The sequence below is a fragment of the Marmota monax genome, unplaced genomic scaffold, assembly GCF_021218885.2.
Source record: "Marmota monax isolate L192 unplaced genomic scaffold, Marmota_monax_Labrador192_F-V1.1 WCK01_AAM20220418_F8-fsc00595, whole genome shotgun sequence".
NCBI lineage: Eukaryota > Metazoa > Chordata > Mammalia > Rodentia > Sciuridae > Marmota > Marmota monax.
The window spans coordinates 201,321-220,765 of NW_026692479.1; the positions used below are offsets into that span (position 1 = coordinate 201,321).

The 19,445-nt window shown below is 41.9% G+C and overlaps 1 pseudogene; it reads left to right on the top strand.

Annotated features, from left to right (window-relative positions):
* The first annotated feature begins 15,345 nt into the window (after positions 1–15,345).
* LOC124091883 (protein tyrosine phosphatase type IVA 1-like) lies at positions 15,346–15,821 on the top strand (annotated as a pseudogene).
* The last annotated feature ends 3,624 nt before the right edge of the window (positions 15,822–19,445 follow it).

The following is a 19,445-nucleotide window of genomic DNA, read 5'->3' on the forward strand; positions in this document are numbered from 1 at the left end:
CCATCAAAAGACTACCAACTAAGAAAAGCCCAGGTCCCGATGGGTATACAGCAGAATTTTACAAAACCTTTAAAGAAGAACTAATACCAATACTTTTCAAGCTACTTCAGGAAATAGAAAAGGAGGGAGAACTTCCAAATTCATTCTATGAGGCCAACATCACCCTGATACCTAAACCAGACAAAGACACTTCAAAGAAAGAAAACTACAGACCAATATCTCTAATGAACCTAGATGCAAAAATCCTCAATAAAATTCTGGCGAATCGGATACAAAAACATATAAAAAAAATTGTACACCATGATCAAGTAGGATTCATCCCTGGGATGCAAGGCTGGTTCAATATACGGAAATCAATAAATGTTATTCACCACATCAATAGACTTAAAAATAAGAACCATATGATCATCTCGATAGATGCGGAAAAAGCATTTGACAAAGTACAGCATCCCTTTATGTTCAAAACTCTAGAAAAACTAGGGATAACAGGAACATACCTCAATATTGTAAAAGCAATCTATGCTAAGCCTCAGGCTAGCATTATTCTGAATGGAGAAAAACTGAAGGCATTCCCTCTAAAATCTGGAACAAGACAGGGATGCCCTCTCTCTCCACTTCTCTTCAACATAGTTCTCGAAACACTGGCCAGAGCAATTAGACAGACGAAAGAAATTAAAGGCATAAAAATAGGAAAAGAAGAAATTAAATTATCACTATTTGCAGATGATATGATTCTATATCTAGCAGACCCAAAAGGCTCTACAAAGAAACTATTAGAGCTAATAAATGAATTCAGCAAAGTGGCAGGATTTAAAATCAACACGCATAAATCAAAGGCATTCCTGTATATCAGCGACAAATCCTCTGAAATGGAAATGAGGACAACCACTCCATTCAAAATATCTTCAAAAAAAATAAAATACTTGGGAATCAACCTAACAAAAGAGGTGAAAGACTTATACAATGAAAACTACAGAACCCTAAAGAGAGAAATAGAAGAAGATCTTAGAAGATGGAAAAATATACCCTGTTCATGGATAGGCAGAACTAACATCATCAAAATGGCGATATTACCAAAAGTTCTCTATAGGTTTAATGCAATGCCAATCAAAATCCCAATGGCATTTCTTGTAGAAATAGAGAAAGCAATCATGAAATTCATATGGAAAAATAAAAGACCCAGAATAGCAAAAACAATGCTAAGCAAGAAGTGTGAATCAGGCGGTATAGCGATACCAGACTTCAAACTATACTACAGAGCAATAGTAACAAAAACAGCATGGTACTGGTACCAAAACAGGCGTGTGGACCAATGGTACAGAATAGAGGACACAGAAACCAATCCACAAAACTACAACTATCTTATATTTGATAAAGGGGCTAAAAGCATGCAATGGAGGAAGGATAGCATCTTCAACAAATGGTGCTGGGAAAACTGGAAATCCATATGCAACAAAATGAAACTGAATCCCTTTCTCTCGCCATGCACAAAAGTGAATTCAAAATGGATCAAGGAACTTGATATCAAATCAGAGACGCGCCGTCTGATAGAAGAAAAAGTTGGCTACGATCTACAGTCGGTGGGGTCGGGCTCCAAATTCCTCAATAGGACACCCATAGCACAAAAGTTAATAACTAGAATCAACAAATGGGACTTACTCAAACTAAGAAGTTTTTTCTCAGCAAAAGAAACAATAAGAGAGGTAAATAGGGAGCCTACATCCTGGGAACAAATCTTTACTCCTCACACTTCAGATAGAGCCCTAATATCCAGAGTATACAAAGAACTCAAAAAATTAGACAATAAGAGAACAAACAACCCAATCAACAAATGGGCCAAGGACCTGAACAGACACTTCACAGAGGAGGACATACAGTCAATCAACAAGTACATGAAAAAATGCTCAACATCTCTAGCTGTCAGAGAAATGCAAATCAAAACCACCCTAAGATACCATCTCACTCCAGTAAGATTGGCAGCCATTAGGAAGTCAAACAACAACAAGTGCTGGCGAGGATGTGGGGAAAAGGGTACACTTGTACATTGCTGGTGGGACTGCAGATTGGTGCAGCCAATTTGGAAAGCAGTATGGAGATTTCTTGGAAAGCTGGGAATGGAGCCACCATTTGACCCAGCTATTCCCCTTCTTGGTCTATTCCCTAAAGACCTAAAAAGAGCATGCTACAGGGACACTGCTACATCGATGTTCATAGCAGCACAGTTCACAATAGCAAGACTGTGGAACCAACCTAGATGCCCTTCAATAGACGAATGGATAAAAAAAATGTGGCATTTATACACAATGGAGTATTACTCTGCATTAAAAAATGACAAAATCATAGAATTTACAGGGAAATGGATGGCATTAGAGCAGATTATGCTAAGTGAAGCTAGCCAATCCCTAAAAAACAAATGCCAAATGTCTTCTTTGATATAAGGAAAGTAACTAAGAACAGAGTAGGGACGAAGAACAGGAGAAGAAGATTAACATTTAACAGGGATGAGAGGTGGGAGGGAAAGGGAGAGAGAAGGTAAATTGCACGGTAATGGAAGGAGACCCTCAGGGTTATACAGTGGAGGGGGTAGAGAGAGAGGAGGGGAGGGGAGGGGAGAGGTGGGGAGGGGGGAGGGTGGATGATGGGAAAGGCAGCGGAGCACAACAGACACTAGTATGGCAATTTGTAAATCAATGGATGTGTAACTGATGTGAATCTGCAATCTGTGTATGGGGTGAAGGTGGGAGTTCATAACCCACTAGAATCAAAGTGTGGAATATGATATGTCAAGAAATTTGTAATGTTTTGAACAACCCACAATAAAAAATTAAAAAAAAAAAAAACAGTAGATAATCATACATTATATGCAGCTTAAAATCAGACAACGAGTTTTATCTATGAATTCCACCATCTTAATTATTGCTAAGACATTGATGGTAGGGGTTGATGTTAATATATCTCAATTAGTATTAACAAGTAATAATGGCAGAGTGGAATATGAGGAAAGAAGATATAGAAGGGTAGAAAAGTGTTTGCAATTTCAAAAGGTGAATAGGGAAGATGCAGTGGTAACTTAGGAAATTTTGCTAATGTGAAAAGGGAAGAAAACCCAGCAGAATATAAAGGAGGAGAGAGAGAATGGCATTTTGATATTAGGAATAGAAAAAGAGAGGGGGAGACAAGAGTAGTGGCAAAGATGATACACAAAACAAAATCCAAATAAGCTAATCAGAATCCCTAACCCTCACAATACAGAGCATGGGAAAATTACACCTTCAGGGGAAAAAAAGAAAAGGAAAAGGAAAAGAAAGGCTAGAAATTAGGAGAGAGAAACAAATATGAATATGTGTAGAAGTCCTTGAATCACTCAGTACACATTCAAATAAAACAAATACCCTTCACAGGAAAAGAAATCCAAATGGTCAACAAATATAGAAGAAATGTTCAACATCTCTAGCAGTTAGAGAACTTAAAACTACACTGAGATTCCATCTCAGTCCATCTCACTCCTTGGCAACTATCGAGAATACAAGCAACAAAAATTGTTGGCCAAAATGTGGAGGGAAATGTTCTCCAATATACTGCTGCTGGGTCTGCAAATTGGTGCAACCTCTCTGGAAAAGAGTATGGAGATTCCTCAGAAAACTTGAAATAAAACAAACATTTGATCCAGCTATTCTACTCCTTCCTAGGTTTATATCCAAAGGACTTAAAATCAAAATACTACAGTTAGTATTAATATTAATATGCAGCCATATCAGTGTTTATACCAGCTCAATTTACAATAGCCAAGCTATGGAACTACCTCTGGTGCCCTTCAACAGATGAATGGATAAAGAAAATGTGGTATATATACATATATGGAATATTACTCATCCATAAGGAAGAATGAAAGTATGTCATTTGCCAGGAAATGGATGGAACTGGAGAATACCATGATAAGTAAAATAAGCCAATCCCCCCAAAATCAAAGGCTGAATGTTCTCTCTGATATGTGGATGCTAACCCATAACAAGAGAGGATAGGGAAGGGAAATGTATAAGTTGATCGGATTAGACCAAGGGGAATGAAGGGAAGGGAGCGGGTGGATATAGGAAAGACAGTAGAACAAATCAGACAAAACTTTCCTCTGCTCATGTTTGAATCCACAACCAATGTAACTCCATATCATATATAACCAAAAGAATGGAATCCAAATTGGAATGTGTTGCACTCCATGTATGTATAATAGGTCAAAATACACCCTACTTTCAGGCATATCTGAAAGTACCAAATAAAAAATAAAATAAAAGAGAAGGGAGCTCAGTGAAGTAGAGAAAGGAAATAGAGGATGATGAGGAGGACAGGAAAAAAAAAAAGCAACTATCGAATGAAATTGACCAAATTATTCTGTGTACATATATGAATATATCCCATGATGAAATTCACCTTTCTGCATACCTAAAAAGCACCAATTAAGAAATAAATAAATAGAAGACCAATAGAGAAGGGAAAGGGGAATAGAGGGAAGGAGAGGGGAAGGAAAGGTAAGCACTGAGTACTAAGTTATAATCCATGCATATGGTTATGTCAAAATGAACCACACTATTACTCATTATTATGAATAAGTATAATATACTAATAAAAAATTTTAAAAGTAAAAAAATTTAATGTTATGCTCTGTGAGAATAAAAAAGTGGGGGCCCGTGTTTCTCACATGAACTGTGACAGCTCTGACGGCCATGCTGTCCCCACCTGGCACAGTCCTGCTGCTGGTTGATTGACTGGCTCAGGGTGACGCAGAGGCAGCGGAGCTCCCTGAGCAACCCCAGGCTGCTCCGTGCTGCCATAAAAGTGGATGGATAAGGGCCTGCAAAAACAAAATCTGTCCCCTCCTCCAGGCTCCCAGGCGTAGGAGAGTGGTGCCCAGTGAAAACTTTTCATCAGGCACAGTGGGGAGCTATTGCCCATCTATAGATGCTAGAGGGAGGACACCTCAAAGAAACAGGCCCATGACACCAGCACCAAGGCTGCTGTGGTATGGAGGAGAGGGCCAACACCTCCTAAGCATGCTCTGGTTTCCATGGAAGAAAACTCGATGATTCCTCTTGCTCCTTCCTGTGGCCTGCCTTCCAACTTTGCCCATGCTACACCTCCACATCCCCAGGGTGCTGTGGATCTGACCTCTATCACTACTGATGTGTCAATACTTTTTATAAATGTATGCAAATGAGTATATACAAAATGGCCTATTTGGTTTCTTTCACAAACCATAATGATTTTTAAAGATTTTTTCTTTTGATCTTTCTTTTTTTTAATTGTAGATGGACACAATATACTTACTTTATTTATTTATATTTATGTGGTGCTGAGGATTGAACCCAGTGCTTCACATATGCTAGGCAAGCGTTCTACCACTGAGCTATAATCCCAGGTCCTGATAATGATTTTGTGAGGTAGACAGGTTTTTGTTTGTGTCAGTGAGCCATGCCTGGGTTTTGCTATATATATTCCATTGTATGAAAGTACCTGGGGAAGTTGATCACTCAACCATTGTGGATATATACATTGTAGTTTTCAGTTATTAAAGGTAAAGTGGATGTCTCTTGAAATATCTTTTAAGAATTTTAATTTTACATGGCTGGACTTTCTGCTCTCGGAAGTGAGGGTACCAGGCTACTAACAGAGCAGAAGTGTTTTACTCTCTGTACTTTCTCACCAATATTTTGTATAGTCAGAATTTTAGGTTTTAGCTCTTCAACTGCTGTGCAGTTGTATCCTCTTGTGATCTCAAATTTTACTATGATAATGATTTGATTATGATAAGTAAATTTCAAGTGATTATTTGATGTGTGTATGAATTTCTTAACGATATCTCTTTTCAAAGCATTTTGCCAATGTTTTCTATTTTATTTCAATTTTCTGACATTTAGGCTTGGATTGTTTCATATGGCATAGAACAAATGTTTATATATGATTTGCAAACATTTCTATCAATCTCTGTCCTGCTCTTTCATTCTTACAGAGATATCTTCCAAATATCTCTTTGTCATCTCAGATGTCATTTTTGCTCCTTTCTTATTCTTGTGATGATACTGTCTGTAGGTAACCTTCATTTCACCCAAAAGCAAAAGGACTTTGTCCCATGTTTAGTCCCAAGGAAATTTCATAGATGTATGTTTTGAATTTGGGCTCTTGACCTATCAAGTAGGAGACAAATTTCTATATTTTGAGAAGGGTTCCCTAAATACCATCCCATATACTATATGTGTACAGAAACAGTTCTCAAAAACTCTCCCCTTCCTCCACTAAACTTCCTACGTACCATTCTTTAACATCAATTGTCCCTCTATGTTTGACTCTATAAGTATCTATTCTCTTCCACTGATCTATTATGAATGATTCTCAATTACAATAAATTCTCCCCCTGACTGCAGTTCAGTTACTCATGGACATTGGCTTTTAGCATATGGCATAAAAATTTACCACACATGGGTACATATATCTAAAAGGCCTTCTATAAAACCATGCAGCATGTATCTAACATTCCAAAAGACATTTTCAATGCTAACATATAAAACTTGCTTATAATTCAGCCTAAGAATCTTTAAAAAATTCATAACAATGTATAAAAAAAAAAAAACCTCTCTGGCATAGAGGGCATGCGCAGGGTTGATCAGAACGGACACACACAAATGCATTAGAAATCCCCAACAACAGAGTACATGAAGCAAAACAAAAAATATCAGACCTTGAAGGCAGATCTCTTAAGATGAAAAAGAGAAACAAAATAGAAAATGTAAAGGAAGTATTTGAGCCTCTTAGAACATCATTAAATGCACAGATGTCCATACTTTCAGAGCACCTGAATGTGAGAGAGTCAAGGTGAGGACATAGAAAGCCCATTCATTGAAGTCATAGCAACAAATTCTCTAAATCATGAGGAAGATGTGGGCATCCATGTATAGGAAGCTTATGAGACCCCCATATAGGCATTGCCTGAAGAGATATTCACCATGGTATATGATCCCCAAACTGTCAAAAGTACAAACCAGAGAAAGGAAAACAAAATCTTCAGGACAAATGCATTGAGTGGAGTTCAAGCCCTTGTCCTGGAGTAGTGGAGCAGTGGCCTGGGTGGTCTTGCAAGTTCCTGAGATGTTCCCAAGCCATATCTCCTTGTGTCTCAGAGTAAACTGTTTAGCATCTCTATAGTGACTGTAATGCTTTAACAACCACATCTTCCTGAGACCCAGTTTTACTCTGACTTTTCTTTCCAAACTCCATTCACCCTCTCATTTCTATTCCTCATTATCACAGTAAATCTGGAGAAAAGCTGCTAGCCATATCCACACCACAGACTGAATGCTGGGCTGCCTTGAAATTTCCTCTAGCAGAGTAATGAGCACATCACCTCTAAATTTAGCCACACAAACAGTGACAGAACTTGTTGAAAATATAGCTAATCTCTATGCCAGAATGTAACATGAATGGCCTCTGTTTGCATTTGCAATGGTGTCCTCCTCTGCTGCAATCTCAGGAGCACAGCCTTTCCCATGGACAATACTATCACCATTCTGGTCTTCTGAGCCTCCAACAGAGTCACACAATAAATTCCACTTACAATGTTCAATTCTTTCCCACCTCACATCTCTAAAATTTTCAAAATTCCTACCTCAAATACCAAAAATCCCCAGAAATTCCCGAACAATATGGTCAGACTCATCACCACAAGGAACTTACCTCTGGATACCAATTTCTGTTTTAGTCATGAATTTAGCAACCCACACCATTCACCCAGCTATTCCACTCCTCAGCTTATACCCAACGGAGTTAAAATCAGCATACTACAGTAATGCATCCACATCAATATTTATAGCAGCTCAATTCACAATAGCCAAGCTAAGGAACCAAACCTTGTGCCCTTCAATAGATGAATGGATAAATAAAATGTGGTATATATACACAATGGAATAATACTCAGCCATAAAGAAGAATGAGATTTGGCATTTGCCAGTAAATGGATGGAACTGGAGAATATCATGTCAAGTGAAATAAGCCAATTCCAACAAACAAAAGGCCAAATGTTCTCTCTGATATGTGGATGCTAATGCATCAAGGGAAGTATAGAAGTTGATTGGATTAGACAACGGGGAATGAAGGGAAGGGAGGGGGGCTGGGCATAGGAAAGACAGTAGAATGAATGAGATGTAACTTTCCTCTGCTCATATATGAATACACAACCAATGTAAGTCCACATTATATACAACCAAAAGAATGGGAGCCAAATTGGAATGGGTCGCACTCCATGTGTGTATAAAATGTCAAAATACAACTTATTATTGAAGCCAAAATTAGGCAGTCAGTATATATAGGTAAATGGAGTCAGGTCAGATCAAGGAGGTCAATTTCAGTGAATCTGGGGAGTTGGAGACCCTAAGGGATTGAAATGCCTTTAGAGCCCTTCCTCCACCCTATCAAGATAACCTGCCCCTGCTCCAATCTGTTGCTAAGGTTGCACAGAAAATGTGCAAAATATAGATAATCTCGATGCCAGAATGTAACATGAATAGCGTCTATTTGCATTTCCAATTTTGTCCTCCTCTGCTGCAATCTCATGAGCACAGCCTTTCCTATGGACAATACTATCACCATTGTGGTCTTCTATGCCTCCACCAGAAACACACAATAAGTTCCATTTGCAATGTTCAATTCTTTTCCACCTTGCATCTGTCCCAGGAATTGCCCCTCCCTACACTGAGTTGTAAAAGTTGTTAATTAATGTGTCCTGGGCTGCTCCATCGTGCCCTTCTCCCTTCAACCCACCTGTTTCCCACCTTTTGGCCAACCCACCAAGCCTTTCCTGGACCTAATCTGTACACAGGAAGGAGAGAGATAAAGGGGAAGAAAACAGGAGAACAAAGGAAACCTAGGACATATAAAAAAGACAGAACATCACTTCTTGGGATACCAGAACACCAACTATGGCCCCCCTCTCCCTCCTGGGAGAAGTCTGTTACCCGCTTTTAAATAAACCCTACTTTATATGCTTGCCTCTGCATGCTTCTCTAATGTTATACTTCAACATGTAAGGGAGCAGACTTGTCACTGGTAACCGGTGGTATCATTGTCATGTATGTCTGAATATATCAAGTAAAAATAGAAAAGGGAGATCAGTGGAGCAGAGGAAGGAAATAGAGGATGATGGAGGAGGACAGAAAAAAAGCAACTCTCGAATAAAATTGACCAAATTATGCTGTGTACATATATGAATATACTATAATGAATTTCACCTTTATGTAGACCTATAAAGCACCAATTAAAAAATAATAAATAAATAAAAGACCAGAATAGAAGGGAAAGGGGAACAGAGGAAGGAAGGAGGGAGGGGAAGGTAAGCATTGAGGACTAAAATGGAGCAGATTATATTCCATACACATATGGTTATGTCAAATAAACAACAGTATTATTCATTCTTAAGAATAACTCTCATATACTAATAAAAACATTTTAAAAGTGAAAAATTAAGTGTTATTCTATGCAAGAAAAAAAAGTGGGGAGCAAGTTTTCTCCCATGAACTACTATAGCTTTGAGAGCCATGCTGTCCCCTGTTGGCACAGTCCTGCTGCTGGTTGGTCGTCTCTTTCTCAGGCTGATACAGAGGCAGCAGTGCTCCCTGAGCCAACCCCCGGCTGCTCCATGCTGCCATGAAAGTGGGAAAGGAATACCTGAAAGAAGAAAATCTGTCCCACCCTCAAGGCTCCTAGGAGCAGGAGAGCATTGCTGGTCAAAATCTTTCATCAGGATGATTGGGGAGCTGTTGTCCATCCACAGCTGCTAGAGGGAGGCCACAAAAAGGAATAGGCCCATGCCAATGGCACCAAGGCTGCTGTGGTACAGAGAAGAGGGCCACCACCTCCTCAGCATCATCATGTTTCTATGGAAGAAAACCCAGGCACCCTGCAGAAGAAGGTTCTGGATCTGAAGAAGAGCTGGATCTCAGAGGATGACGTAGAGGCCTTGCAGGGCAATAAAGCAGCTGTGGAAGCCTGCACCATCATTCAGACTGCCCCTTCTCCCCCTAAAACTGTGCACCATCATCTCTTAAGCCTGCCACAGATGATGCTGTGGGTACCCACCCACTGTACAAGGCAGTCGTCATCTGGTCTCCTACTGCCTCCCAGAGCAACTCTGGCCCAGTTTTACTCTGACTTTTCTTTCCAAACTCCATTTAATCTCTCATTTCTCCTCTTTATTATCATAATAAATCTGGAGAAAAGCTGCTAGCCATATTCACACCAGTGGCTACCTTGAAATTTCCTCCAGCAGAGTAATGAGCACATCATCTCTAAATTCAGCCACACAAACAGACAGAACATGTGCAAAATATAGCTAATCTCTATGCCAGAATGTAACATGAATGGCCTCTATTTGCATTTGCAATGGTGTCCTCCTCTGCTGCAATCTCAGGAGCACAGCCTTTCCCATGGACAATACTATCACCATTCTGGTCTTCTGAGCCTCCACCAGAGTCACACAATAAGTTCACTTGCAATGTTCAGTTCTTTCCCGCCTTGCATCTCTAACATTTTAAAAATTCCTACTTCAAATACCAAGAATTGCCAGAAGTTCCTGAACAATATGGTCAGACTCGTCACAAAAAGGAACTCAATTGGTAACAATTTCTGTTCTAATTAGCTTTTTTTAAAAAAAATTATTGGCAAAAGACCCGACAAGGAGGAGGAGGAGAAGTTTATTTGCCTCACAGTTTCTTACGTCAGTCCATAGGCAGCTGACTCTATAACTCTGAAGCATAACATCATAGCAGAAGTATGTGGTGGAAGTATCCAGTTCAGAACATGGCCACCAGGCAGGAGAGAGAGCAAGCACACCAGTCACAAAATATAAGCCCCAAAGGCGTGCCCTCAATCACCTACTTCTTCTAATCAACTTCTACCTGTCTAGAGTTACCCCTCAGTTTATCCATATTGGTGGATTAAAAAACAGATTAAGTTTAGGTTCTCACATCCAATCTGTTTACACCAAAACTTTCTTGCATTGTCTCACATGTGAGCTTCTGGTGGACACCTCATTTTGAAATTATAACACCTGATATTGGACTTATTATAATATGGTTTGTCCTGTGATGAGAAGATTTCATGGAACACAGACTAAGAGCAATGAGAATGGTCCCAGGAGTGGACCTAAAGTACACAGCCTAATGGAATGTGGTTGGATAAACTGTGTTTCATTTTTCAACTGATGGTTTGGTGTTTGAGTTTTGCTGAATTCCCTGGTGATTGCACATCCAAACACAATGAGAGTTCAGCATCAATGTGTTTGATAATGAGGAAAAACTGGAAAAGACATAATTCTGACTTTGACACTCATATTGCCTACTTCTACTGTGGATCAGAACAGGGAAATGCTCTCCTAGGGGCCACACAGGGCATGGGAGTCTGGGGTCCCTGTTGCCTGCCGCATCACTGCCACCACCACCAGGCTATGACCTCTGCAGGACCCTTTACTGCAGTGACCTATATGCTCCCCCTTCAGAGGACAAAAGTGAGGAGGCAGGCTAAGGATGATAGGTGAGGCCACAGGGCCTGAAATACAGGGAATAAGCCTCAGCCCCTCAGGAAAGATGGGAAAGGGAGGGATGGGTGTCGGTTTAGGTCACTGCCACAACATGTTCCTAACTGTTCAACAGTCAGCTATAGTGGTCCACAGGCTCAACTGACAGTCACCAACCACCCTGTCACTCAGCCAGGTAGTGAAGCCAGCTGTTGTCACCCCTCTGGATCCCTAGTATGGATGGGTTGTGGCAATTGCTGTCACTCCTGCATCCCTTATAGGACACTTGACCACAACTTTGGGACTATATGATCTATGAAAAGCTTGTCCCACCACAGTGCCAACTGCTGATTCTACTAGACCATGATTCTGTGTCTTGGTTTCCCTGAGGACTCTGCTTGACCACTGCAACAGTTAAGGGCACTAAGGATGTTTGCTAGACCACAAGTACTCCACATGTCCCTATCCAGAGTGGAAGTACTTCTGATGTCCCTATTCTTCTTTGAGAAACTCATCTCCCATACATGACAGCCAAGATGGGGGAGCCCAATAAGCCTGTTCAGACTGCCATGAGAGTGCAAATGGGGTTCAGCAAGCTGGTGCCTGGCTACCTTCCTGCACCCACCCTTTTGTCTATAAATGAACAATGACTTTTTTGCTTATTGTGGTAGTCTGACACCTCTGTCCCTTATACTGCTCACTTTTACTGCAGCATAGGCCCCAAGAAAGCCTCTTGCAGATAGTTTTATTATCTATTGTTTCTCTCTTGGATACAGAGAGCTGAGCTGGTGAGAACCATGAGTTGGTGAGAACAAGGGACGCTGGCCCAGAGAACATCTTATTGTCACCTCCAGACCCACTATTTGAGCTTCTGCTCCCAGTGGAATGCTTTTGAAGGTTCCCAAAGCTCTACTGGAGGTTTTAAGCTGGTGCAGAAGGGCAGAGCAGGGGACCCAACCCTGTGAATACCCTGTTTCAGCCATGGTTGATCCTACTTTTAGCCCATCCCAGGGACCAAAACACACAGAAAACCCTCACTTCAGGTTGAGCACCTAGACCCACTGGAGCAAGAGCACATCATCTGAATAAATAGCTCATTAATAAAGAGATTCCTTGAGATGAGCCAACTGGCCTATTTCATATTTATATCACAGGAATATTATGTATGTCCTGTTGCACGTGGAATACAAGGCAAGAATGTTCTCCCTTTCCCACAGCTTTACTTTCCATGGCTTCAGTTACCTGTGATCAGCAGAGCTACAAAAATATTACTTGTCTTATTCTCAGAGACAAGGACTACATTCAGATTAATTTTATTATAGTGTATTGCTATTACTGTGTGATTTCACTATTAGTTATTGCTGCTAATATCTTCCTATGCCTGCTTTATAAATTGAGTATTGTCACATATGTACTTGTCACCATCCAGGTCACAGCCTCTATAGAAAGGAAACAGATCTCAGCACACAGGGAAGATAGAGCCTCATTCAAAACTTTAACTAAAATGTCCCAGATCAGATTATCTATTCTGGAAGAAAATTCTGGGCCACATTGGTGAGTTCTGTAGGTAGAGGTTTTCATGTTAGACTCTTGGATGTCTCATCCACAAAGAAGTTCAGATTCAGTGGCTCTGTGTATGCTTCTGTAAGTGTAGCCCACAGCCCACAGTCTCCTGGATGAAGTCAGCCACTTTAGACTCTTCTCCCTACCAACCACCCCAGAGACAATCTCATCACACTAAGCATAGAGAATCCCCTGTCTAAGCCACTATAAAGACATCAGCATTTATGTTCAAGATCAAAAGGTGATACTATGTGTTATCAGCACTGAGAACCATCAATGCCACAGCAACATCAAAATTTCAGGAGCAAGAAATGAATGTAGCACCAACTTCACAGGTAATCTTTCTTGATCCTGTGGTGGCAAGTTAACAGGATATAGAGGTGCCTCACCTTGGAACTTCTGCATTGTTGGGTTCAGCTATAGAGCAGGTTGCACCTGGGCCTCCCTTTCCTCCATTTTGGAAACCAGCTTTTCCAACTGTGGATTGGTAATGACATCCTTTTTCCTAGAGATCACAGGGCATAGGAGGCACCAGAATACCTCCCGACCAAAATCCTTCTTCAGGGAAAGCGACAGATAAATGTGGTAGATGCATCCACACTTCAGGCTCATGAGTTTTTAGATAGTCAAGGCAGACAGGACATCAGCATAATTCTTGGAAGAGTTTAGCATGTGCCTGTTTGGGGTCAAATGCACAGGGAGGGGAATTTCCATGAACTCACTGACTATTAGTTTCAAAATCCATGACATTTTATGTGCAGTGTTATTATGTTGCAACTCTGTCTTTGCCAGAAAAACACCATCAGAGCATCTCCCTCTGTCTTCAGGGATTTAATGTCACATTTGGAAAAAAAAGACACAGATGGTCACTGTGCTTTGCACTGAGGTGGAAGAAGGGCCTCTGCTCCTGGAGTTTCTCATTCTGTACTAATACATATGACCAGATATATGACCTGGTGACTTCTATGTCAGAAGCAGTGAAGGTATTGTCATATCACCATGCACAAAGGACCCCTAGCAACTATCATGGATGCAAATAGAAGATCTGTCCCTCTGTTGCCCCTGAACAGTATGCCACACTCTCTGTCCACCACCCTTAGAATGGGTGATTCATGGTGACACTTAGTGAGCAGCCTGACAGCACTTGTTGGACTGAGTACTTACCAACTTCCTATGAGTTACATACACTACTTTTTTTCTTATTTTGAGACATTATCTTACAGAATTGCCAAGCCTGGCTTCAAACTTGTGATCTTCCTGCTTCAGTCTCTGCACTGTCTTGGATTACATGTATGCACCAACCTGCCCAACATTATTTTTTATGTCTTCAAAACTGAGGATTTAACACTGGGACACTTTACCTGTGTCCTTTATCCCCAGCCCTTTTAATTATTTACTCTGAGATATGATCTTGTTAAATTGCCTGCAGTTGGCCTCAAGCTTGTTCTCCTCCCTCAGCAATGCAGATAGTTGGGATTACAAATGTGCACTCCACCCTCTCTGGCTCATGTAATTTATAACTAACAAAAATTGCTAAAGATGCAATGTTGGACTTGCCCTGAATATTGGCTCCTTGGCTAAGGGCCTTCTCTGGGATGCACTTTCCTGGAACCTGTTCACTGCGTGGGCCCCGCTATGGCCTGTATCACTGCTGCCACCACCCAGTAACAACACAGACACCCCTGCCCTATAGCCACTGACACCAAAACCACTGTATGTACTCCTCGGGGAGTATGGAGATACCACAATCTTCAAGGGTCAAACAGATTCCTCAGTTCCATGGTGTGCTTTGTCACACATTTATGAACACCTGAAAGGCAGTGGACATTATTGCCAGGCAAATCATGACATCTATGCAGATAAATGAACTGTAGAAATTCATCTCTACTCTAGTGGGGTGCCCCCATAAAAGTATTTCACCTGGATGCAGAAGGGTTGAACTGAACCCACAGAGCATGTCTAACCTGGACAGGGTGAACCTCATTGCACTTACTATCACCTCAGTGTCACTGGACTGAAGAATTACTGCTTCTTAAGAGGAGCTTCATTTCATGCCCCATCATACCCACTTCATAAACAAAGCACTGAGGATATACAGTGGACAGTGTTGAAGTACATAGATCACTCTGCATCATTTCTTCAGTTATTAGAATTTCATTCATAGCCCTTTTAAGTGCTTTTTACCTAATTATAATGGATCCAAAAAATTGTCTTGTTCCTGTGAGTGTCATATGAAAGAAGGAAAATTTCTTATGACACACAATCCAGCCAATGTGAGCTTGACCCAATTTACAAAGGAAGTTAAGAATTGTGGTGTTACTCTAAGAGTAAGCGTATGTGAAGCCACTGAGGACACTCCTCTGGTGGAGAAAGGAGGCATCCATGTGCTTGATTGCACTGTTGAGGATGTTGCACCACCCTCCAGCCAGATCATTTTTGACCTGCTAAGTCTTGGAAAAATTAACTTTCATGAACCACATGGCTGTTTCATTACTGCCTGTTTGCATTTGAACCTTGGGAGAGCTCCAGTGCTCTAGCATTAATTGATAGTGGAGTGAAGTTTGAAGATGCAGTACTTTCCCAAAGACAAAGGCAGTGTGGGGCTTTGAACAGCAAGCAACTCTTATGTTTGGAGAAGTACGAACTGAAAATGCAGCTGTGCTTCAAAAACTTCAGTGGGCACAGAAGCAACTGTGGCATTCAGTAAGCCATGCTATCTGATGCTACTACCTTGGAAGTATAACTTGAGATGGGGCCTAATTGGTTGTAAATATTATCCAAAGTTTTGGTGTCCTAGATGAGTCTGATGGAGCTTCCATAGGAGTATTAGAAAGCAGTTTCTGCAGGCCACAGGCTGGGCAGAATTTCACCCTCTGTCTTGGTGATGATAAACCACTTAGATATAGGGGGGAAAATTCTTGCTATTCTGCAATTAAAATGTATTACGCTTTGGGTATGAGTTGTCCCCCAAAGCTCATGGGAGACAATGCAGAAATGCTCACAGTGAAGTGATTAGATTATGAGAGCTGTGTCCTAACAGGGCACTAATCCTGATGGCTTAAATTCTATTTTCTTCCTACAAGCTTTCCCACCCTCTCCCCCATTCTCTCTCTCAGCTTTCCTGCTGCCATGAACTGGGAAACTTTCCTCTGCTACACACTTCTGCCATGATTTTCTACCTCTGCTCAGGCCCAGAGCAATGGCACCAACTGACCATGGACTGAAGCCTATGTAACTATGAAAATGACTTTTCCTCCTCTAAAATGTTCTTGTCAGATATTTTGATAACAGGGACAAAAAAGTGACTACCAAGAAAATTGCTTATTTTTTTTTCATTTTTTTAAAACTCTGGTGAAATTGTTTTCTCTATGACATCCCATTTTAAAATATTAATGTAAATCAACCTGTAGGTTACTCACACTGTACAGACTTGATCAGCATGTTCACAGATGCCTATAGTTCATGTAGAGTCCAAAAGCTTTGCACACAGTTTCACCCTCAGGCTGCACCATAAGGTGGTCCTGGTGAGCCAGTTTGCACAGGACAGTCTAAGACTTTGGGACGAAGGCACGTACTTCAGTGACTGATGAGGGGCCAGCTAAGTCCATTCATCTTGCTATAGAGGGCAGTGTCATCCTACTGCCAAAGCAACATCTAGATGGAGCTGCGGTTCAAGCACTAGGGGCTCTGTCGCAGGTCCTCCAGCAGGTCTGCACTGAGCTTCCCAGGCAACAGGAGCTGGGCTTCAGCGTGGCTCTAAAGGCTGTGCAGCACCAGAGTCTCCAAGGCTGCAGGCGACAAGGCAGGTGTCAGTAGTGCACCCCTGTGGTGGTGGTGTTGGTACATTCATTCAGGGGCCAAGCAGCAGACATCCAGCTGTACTGGTGTTTCTGGCTGCCCGTGGGGGCCAGGATGCCTTTGCCAGCACCCCTCACACTGCCCGTGGTGTAGCCCCAGGCTCCCATGCTGTGCCATTGGCCATGGGAGGGCGCAACCACTACAGGAGGCATCTAGGTGTGCGGCCTCAGTGGAGCCAGGGAAGCCAGGCTCTGCGACCCAACCACCTGCCACACCACCCATCTTCACGGCCTTATGGGGGACTGTGGGATGAGGCTTGGGGCCAGCCAGGGAGCACCCCTGAGGCGCCTGTGTAGTGGAAAGGCCCGCTACCTGCCCCTTGATGATATGGCAGGCGGGGCAGCATGGAACACACGGAAGTACTGGGCACCTAGACCAGGAATTGGCTATCTGCGTTGCTGCAGCTTCTGTGGCGGATGAATATAGGAAGAGGCCAGGTGTACCATTGAAAGCTGCCAGTCCCTAGCTGGAGAAGGTGGCTACTAGGGTACAAAGGAGCTCAGCTTAGTGTCCTGACTGGATCATTGCAGCTTGCTGGTGGCCATGGCCTGGTCGAGGTCAGTAAAGAGCAATAAGTCCCCCCAACTTGACAAGACACTCCCAAGGAAAAGACCTCAGTGCCAAAGGTCTGTGAGGATCCTTGAAAAGATGCAAGGTTTAGGGGCTGAGCAGCAAGGAGCAGACCAGGGGTCCCACCATCGCCTGCATGAGAGCTATGGTGTCCTGACCCATTCTGGAAACAGGAAGACCAGGAGGAGAAAGGAAAGGGCGAAGGCAACAGGGAGAGATCCAGCCGTAGAAAGGCCCTGCAGGCCCTTGTGTCTGCAGCCTTGACTCAAAAGCGATTCCACAGCCACCAGCCACCATCAGTCAGGGCCATCCATGCTTTGGAGCTGCTCCACAATAACTTCTAGCTCCTGGGTATCTGCTGAGAATGGAGAAGGACAGCAGGGAGGGCTGCTCCTGGGCACTCAGAGAGGCCCAAGGAGCCTGAGGGAGAGTGCAAATCCCCTAACAATGCTTTTCAATTCTGCAAATTGATCTTTCATGAAATTATACAATATTTACTTATGTTTTTAATTCTGTTCTCATGTGAAAATCCTATCAATATATAAGAAATTTAGTAAGTTCACATGTCAAACAATCCAGCATAGTACTTCTATTTCTTAATGTGTTGCAAAACCAAAATGACAGGTACTAAGAACACCCTACACCATCTGTGATTCCTTCAACAGGCCAAACATTGCAGCCTGTGTGGTTCTCTGCCTGCTCACTTCCTGCTCACATCTCCCACATTCATACCAGGATGTCTCAGCTTTGCTCAGCAATTGGTTTTCTAGATTTGTCAAATTTTATTTGAATTTTTGTCTAGATCTTGTGGTGATTATTTTATGTTAACTATAAATATTATTCTATACTATTATAGGAAAACTTTATTTGGAGAATATAAATTGTTTTATAAGTGCATACCTTTAATGTCTAGAGAATAAAACACCAGAGAGAGCCTGGCAGTGCCTGGCACTATGACGAGCAGGGTGTATGATAAATGCAAGAGCAAGGGCCTGAAACTTGGCAGCAACAGAGGGATAGAGGTGGCAGCACTCAGGTGCCTGCCAGGAATCCACTGAATGCAGGTGATGCTACAAGAGGACAGTCTCCACCTGAGGGGTCTGGCCAGGCAGTTGCAGGGCCATTGGAGAGGCAGTCTCTAGTCATGGCAGGGGAGGTGGAACCTTCAGAGAATTGGATCAGACATGTAGGATTATGGCTGAGTGTCCATGATTCTACAGCACCACTGCCAGGTGATAGAGTCCAGTGTTAGGACTGAGGGTCTTTCGGGTCTCCCCTTTGGAGGCCTAGAGGGGCTGGGTGTGAGAAGGGCATCTGGGATCAGAGGAGGTAGGAATACCTCTGTGCAGCTTTTAGAATTCCTTAGCAATTTACCTAAGGAATTTGTGAGCATTGGAATACTGATGGCCCCTGCACTGAACACTTGCATTAGACAACATTGGCTTTAACCATAGTCCAAATCTGATCTTCTCCATTTATTCCTGGCACTCATGTGACTAACAAGCAAAATTTCCAAATTCTGTAATATTTTTACTCAATATTTCATTTCCATTTTCAGAAACGTTTCAGTGTTAGCGAACCTCACAGTGTATGGCTTCTTTGTCAGGGTGCCCTAAGTGCACTTGATTGATAGGAGGAGGGCTTTTATGCACCCAAAATTAAATCCAGGCTCCCCACTTCTTCCTTATATGCGATGTTTCCTTTTAGCTTTAAATATTCACAAATACTAATATTTATTGGTTTTGTATATATTATAAAAGGGTGTCTATATCTGTATATAGACATTACATTATGTACCTGTGTGTATAAATATTTCACGATTGGGTATAAATTTCTTGTTTAAATTGACATTGATGGCATTTTTAGATTTGTAACTGTGGGTATCTCTTTCTCTCTCCTCCTC